This window comes from Bacillus rossius, chromosome 1 (assembly GCF_032445375.1).
Source record: "Bacillus rossius redtenbacheri isolate Brsri chromosome 1, Brsri_v3, whole genome shotgun sequence".
Lineage (NCBI taxonomy): Eukaryota > Metazoa > Arthropoda > Insecta > Phasmatodea > Bacillidae > Bacillus > Bacillus rossius.
Genome location: NC_086330.1, coordinates 61,582,904 through 61,589,495, shown reverse-complemented (window position 1 = coordinate 61,589,495; position 6,592 = coordinate 61,582,904). Strand labels below are relative to the sequence as shown.

General features: G+C 50.9%; 1 non-coding gene across 1 annotated transcript; it reads left to right on the top strand.

Moving 5' to 3' along the window:
- Positions 1 to 2,592: 2,592 nt before the first annotated feature.
- Trnak-cuu (transfer RNA lysine (anticodon CUU)) lies at positions 2,593 to 2,665 on the top strand. The gene has a single exon. It is a non-coding gene; the product is annotated as a tRNA-Lys (tRNA).
- Positions 2,666 to 6,592: the final 3,927 nt, after the last annotated feature.

Here is a 6,592-nt window from a genome sequence, read left to right as displayed (position 1 = left end):
CCTGACCACCACAGTGTCATCCTCCTGCGCTAGCCAAGGCAGTCCTAGGATTAGTGTCTCCCGTAGCCCCTCTAATACTACTGCTGTTGTGTGGCTGACATGATCCCTGATGGAGAGGATGATGTTCGTGCGACCGACAATACGAGCTGTTGCCCCCTTCGTCACTAAATGTAACTCCTCCGCACATGAATCAATGTCCCGTACGCTCGAGCACTGAGCTGACACATACATGTGGCTGGCGGCCGTGTCGACAAGGGCATGCACTGGCTGTCCATCCATCCTGACGGGAATCCTGAGTAAATGACCTGCCCCAGGTCCCAACTGCCCTAATTGGAACGACTCACCGCACTGCTCCAGGGGTGCTGCCACTGTCATCAGGCGGTCCGCAGGTGCTGCCGGTGTCGCCGGGGCCACCTGGTGTCCGGTGCAGCTCGCCGACGACCCCGTGCGGGCCGCTGACGGGTCGGGTGAGCGGCGCCCGTCCGTCCTGACAGGGCGTGCTGGTGTGTCAGCGGACACCGCAGGTGCTGCCGGAGTCGCTGGGGCCACCTGGTGTCCGGTTCGGCTCGTCGACGACCTGGTTTGGGCCGCTGACGGGTCGGGTGAGCGGCGCCCGTCCGTCCTGACGGGGCGTGCCGGTGTGTCAGTGGACCCCGCAGGTGCTGCCGGTGTCGCCGAGGCATCCGGGTGTCCGGTGCGGCTCGCCGACGACCCGGTTTGGACCGCTGAGTCGGGTGAGCGGCGCTCGTCCGTCCTGACGGGATGCGCCGGGGTGACAGTATAGGCCGGGCTAGGGTTCCAGGGACAGTGGCCAACCATGGCACTACCCCCTAGCGGGCGTTTCCCGACGTGGGACCGCCCGCCCCGCGGACTTGCCAGACAACTGCCCCAATGGGACTGACGTCGTGCCAGTGGTACCGATCCTCGCTGCAGTACTTACAGCGCGGGGCCCCCTGGTTTGGTGCCCCGGTGGTTTCCCTGGTTGCGGCGCATCGGGACGGCTGCTCCCCTTGTTGCTTCGGCACTGGCGCCACATACGGTACCAGAGCCCTGGAGTCCTCGGGTGCCGCTAACGTCGGTGGTGACGCTCCTGGCCGTCGGGTAGACAGCTCGCGGCCGCGGCGAACGATTTGCACGTCGCGCTCCACCTCGTTTGCCAACCACACGAACGTCTGCAGGCCCCTGTCGGTGGCGGCACTAAGGAATGGCCGCAGTTCGGGCAGCATCAGCTGGACGACTACCCCTAGCTTGCTGCTGTCGTCCTCTCCTTCCGCCAGCCATCGGTGTAGCTGCGCCTTGGACCTGATGAAGGCTCCGTGCTCTCCCCCGCCTCCTGAGGCCGGCATAACAGTGATTGTTGACACCGGGACCGGGCTCTGGCGTCGTTGAAACGTTCCTCCAGTCCGTTAGCGAAGTCGCCCCACTCTATGCCGTATTCTCCGGCTGTGGCCCACCAGTCAAGGGCACACCCCCTCAGCTGATCGCACACCTTCTCCGTCCACTCGTCTGTAGGAACCAAGTATCGTGCCAGCCTGTCCCGGCATGTCCATAGGAACTTTGCGGGGTCCTCGTGCTTCTGTCCTCCGAACTCCGGTAGTTTGAGAGTGCCACCGGGGCGCGGTGCGATAGGAGACGCCGGCATTACTGACGGTCTGTCCAGCGCGAGCTCGCACGCGCGGCACATGAACAGCCCATTCCTGAAGTTGAGGAACTCCCGGGCCTCTGTGCACGAGCGGTGCCTCACGGTGCCGCACTGATGGCAGAACGCCACCTCATCGGGCCGCCGATGACACCCCCTCGCACCGCATTTAAATGTAGATGTCGGCCCTGGTTTTCCGTCGTCAACGTCTGTTTTGACCTTCTTCTCCGTGTCGCAGGTACAGATGGCGAATGTCCCCGCCGCGGCATGATTTACCGGCAAGCCTGGCAGAAGGCATGCATGGCATACCCCTTCCATGTCTATGCTCACGGCTCCGTCACTGCTCATGTCGATGCGCGCACCCGCGACGCAGGTGCGCCACCTGATCCCTGTGTGAGGCGCGCGGACTTCCGCACCCACAGTTGTTATCGCGCCTGGCGCGTAACTTGATGCGCGCCTTTAACGCGCCTGGCTCGTAACTCGACGCGCGCCTATCGCCAGGTGTCCGCTCCTTTGGCCGTCTGCGCGTCGCGTCCGTTTCCGCGCGATTCCTTTGTTCCTACACGAGTCCTTACGGGCAGGGGCGTAGCCAGGGGGGGGTTTTAGGGGTTCAAACCCCCCCCTTAGCACCAAATCTTTAATTAATTTCTTATTCATCACTCAAACAAATTTCATATTAAAATTAATAAAATTTTTACCATTACAATTTTTAAATTTAAGTACCGAAAACTGCTAGAATAGCACTATTTTACACCTTTAAATCCAAATTTTCCCGGGGGAGGACCCCCGGACCCCCCGCTTTAATACGGGGGGGGGGAGGACATGCTTCTTAACACCCCCCATACACAAATCCTGGCTACGCCACTGCTTACGGGTACACTAAATTTGAAGCACTATAAATTTGAAAAAATTGAAAATTAATTTAAAAAAAAGAATTGCCACACTAGTTGAGCGCTCGGCTAGCTCAGTCGGTATAGCATGAGTCTCTTAATCTCAGGGTCGTGGGTTCGAGCCCCACGTTGGGCGCCATTTTGACGCCGTCCCCGCTACCTCCTATGATTTTTACGTGATTTTGGTTTGGGTTCGAGATCTCAGGGAGGGTTCGGCCTTGTGACTAGAGGTAGGGGTTAACGCAGTAGGGGCCCCCGATCTGTTATGGCCACTCGAGACGCCTGAAGAATAACACAAAGTTTCTGGAGGATATGTGATGAATTTATTACGGCACAGCCCTATACATAGTTCTGCCCGTTCTGGCCGTAACGGTTGTCCCAGATAGACTAGTCACACGCGCAGCCCACTTACTCAGTGGCGGCTCACGATTTTAATGCGCGTGAAGGACGTACTTTTACACCCGATGCGGCGGTTACAAAATAAACTCTAACATGACAAATTATACCTTGACGAACAAAACAATTCACTATTACACGATACTTATTATACTGGGCTATCGGCACGTAGGCCCGTGTCTCCGGCGACTCTACGTGATTCCTAGAGGTGTCCCAGAGACTGATTCGTTAGTACGTTTGGTGGCACTTGTCGCCTTCTGGCTGCCCCGTGCGGGCCAAAACTAATTAGCCGGTAAGCTAAGTTGGGTGACTCCCCACAGTACTTACGTAATACGTTGAACACTCATCTTGGAGCACTGATTTAATTAAGTGAAATACCTCATGGTAAATTAAGGCCGACCGCGGAACTGTACGTAAAAGATTAAGAAGAGATTATAATATTGAAACTACATGTCCATGAAAACCAAAGTTGATGGTTCCGCGTTGCGCGCAGGCTGCCGGCCTCTCCGAGCTCCTGAAGGACACCTCTACGTGAAACTTAATAACTTTGATGCGGGTCCAACTCCCTCCTTGTTTTATCTGAAAGCTTCGAGCATAAGAGTTCTCAGGGTTCGGGTTGGCCACGAGATTGGTGGCAGTGATGTTTCTGCAGTGAGCTCCCCGAAATGTTCGGGCCATTCGGGACACCTTAGTCTAAGTAATAACACTCAAAAATACAGTGACATGATGATTTATTCATAACTCGAACTCTGTACATATCCGCTTACTTTGTGGTATGGTTCACGACATGGCGAAAACTGTTTATAGGTTACGTGTCTCGTGACTGAAAACACAAGCCACTGACCTGATGGTGTGGCCAATGTTGCCAGTCCAGGCTGTCTAATGAAATCTACGAATGATGTGGTACAATTTGCACTCACAATACATTACAAAGTTACCAAAGATATTTACTAAGGACACTAAGTAACTGACTCGTGGATGCCGAGATGTGGTGGATGTTGATAGTCAGTGCTCTCAGTGGAGCGTGAACTCATCGCGAAACAGTTGCTGATTGCTAACTGAACATTATAGACAAAAGAGAGATTGACATCTGTGTCCATGTCTACCCAACCAGCGCGCACCGAAACGTGGGGGAAGTTACTAGAAAGTATGTCTTCTGGGACACATGGAGGGCATGGCACAAAATGCTTACACAACAGTATTAGATTACTAACACAATCACGCAGAAAGGTGGATGCTTCTGCATGTCTCTTAACGTTCTTACAAAGTGAGGAATGTCTGGTCCTGCCCTAACTGGGCAGGAGACCTCGTAGACCCCGTGACTTCTGGAGATAGTTTGCGGTTTGCTGCAGAGTCCCAGTTAATGCAATGTTCTTAAGAAAAGGTTTAACACTTGAAGCCTGAAGACAGCACAGTGTGGGTGAAACTGCAATCAGCCTCGTGGCTATCTGAATATGGTGAATGAGGGTTCACACATGTGACACGCTTTAAAATTACAAAATTTACATATAAAGCAAACAGGCTCGTGAAGGAGCCAAGAATAATTAGTAAAATGACTTGCGGTGTCTGACCAAGTCAGATGAGATCGACCGATTTATGAGGACCTACTCTATTGCAGCGAACTCAGTGTTGGCGCGAAGATGATGGCTCCGTGGCGTGTGGAGAAGACCGACCTCGGCTCCCTGCGATGCTGATTTAGGTGAGGTCACTTTCGCACGCGATGTGTACAAAGAACGGAAGCGAATCAGGCCAAGAGTTGGACATGGTCACACAATGAACAACATTATATTAATGGTTACCAAATAACAGTGACTTAACAGCGAATATATATTATTTATAATATTATATATAATAAATTGTTTTAAATTATTTACATGTTATAGTTCAGCAAAAGAATACTGCCATACCTTGCTAAGAAATATTGGTGGTGTGGTCGATAGCCAGTGGGTGGCTAACGTTATGTTGGTGGCGCATGGCCATTTGAGGCATAATTTGCTTTTCACTCTACTAAACGCATGGGCGTGTTCGTCGCACACGAATTGGTGAGGTGTCGATGAGGCATAGCGACCTGTGCGACTAAAGGGAGCACCGATGCTCGGAGTCAAACTAATATATTCAGAAATCCCTTGAATAAAATATCTAATGACAAATTAGGTGGCTGAAGGTCTAAAAATATATTAAATATTTTCTAAATATTAGAGTAAAAATTGCTAGTCAAGTTGGAGACCGTCAGTGTTTGCTGTAAACTACTCCATGGATATATTTAAGATGGATTTAAAATTAAGATAGTGTGATAAAGCATAACTCTCAATTAAGTTATGCCTCAGGCAATAAGGGAAATAAATGGTGTTTATAAAGTAGAGTGATCTTAAGGGCCCAACAGACTTGTATGCCCAACTATCCCTTGTGGGCAGTAAAGGTGTTGATTGCATAGGTGCACACGAAAATTAAATATTAATTAACAACAGATGGCCGCTTACCATAATACTGGTTATTTCCCTTCCATGTTGGCACTGTAATGTCTTTGACTCTGGGGCCTTGGCAAGGGTAGCGTGTTGTCAGCGGGGTCTGGTACTGGTTGGGTGGGGATGTGGCTTTACTGCCGCAGGAGGTATGACATTAATTCAAAACTCTATCTGTTAAATTTAGTCTGTCAAATTTCTATAATTCACATAGTTTAAGTGCGCTCTGCTCGGGGCTGTTTCTTTTATGGTGGAAATTAAAACATTGTTTTATTCACACCTCTGCCACTTGCATTATCAACATGTTGTCGCCAGCCGCCGGTGCTCCGTCTTGATCGCACAGGCCGTCACATCCCAACAACACTTACTCAAATGGCGTGTGCAACGTACACGCCCATGTGTGATGTGCGCCGCAACGAATGGCAAGCTGACTGAAGCGCCCGGCCGGGTGTGGCAATGCGCAAGTGTGTAATTAAATAAGTAATTCCTCTTTTCAAAACCAAAATATAACAAGTCAAAGATACTGAAATAACATGAGAATTATGAGCAATAATTGTAAAATAATTATGTAATATCAAATTTAATAACTAAGACCAAAACTGGTCGGGGCTGTTTTCCCGTGCTACACGCGTCTTGGCGTGAGGTCGCGCAGCGCTCTAGAGTCAGTCGTCTTCCGGCGCTCACCAGAGACGGAAGCTCAGCGCCCATCGCTACGACATCATCGCGCCAAAACCAGCATTTAGGCGACATGGCGGAAGAGCATCATAAGTAATTATGGTTGTATTCGCAATCCAGCCGCGTCACTGCGATCTACAGTAACTTTCATGTTTTAACATTTATTAACAAGTTAGGCTTTTCATGGTTCATAGTTTATTTAACATTATTATATTTCATTTGTATTATGTGTTCATAACCCAGCCATGTCACGGCAGTCATCAGTAACAGTCACGCCTCGCAGTATATTTACACGTACATCTGACATCGTACGGCCGAAGGCCACCCCAAAGCCCGACCTGCACCCGCCAGTACTCGGCTCCGCTAACGGAAAGCACCCCTAGCCATGGCCCACCTGAGTCAAGTGAGCGGACCGCAGCCCAAGGTAGAGAATGGCGAACCATTTTAATTACGCATGCAACACACTCCCCGTGCCTACAAAATTCCCCACACAATAATAAAGTAATCAAAAACAAACAAAAGCCCCTAAT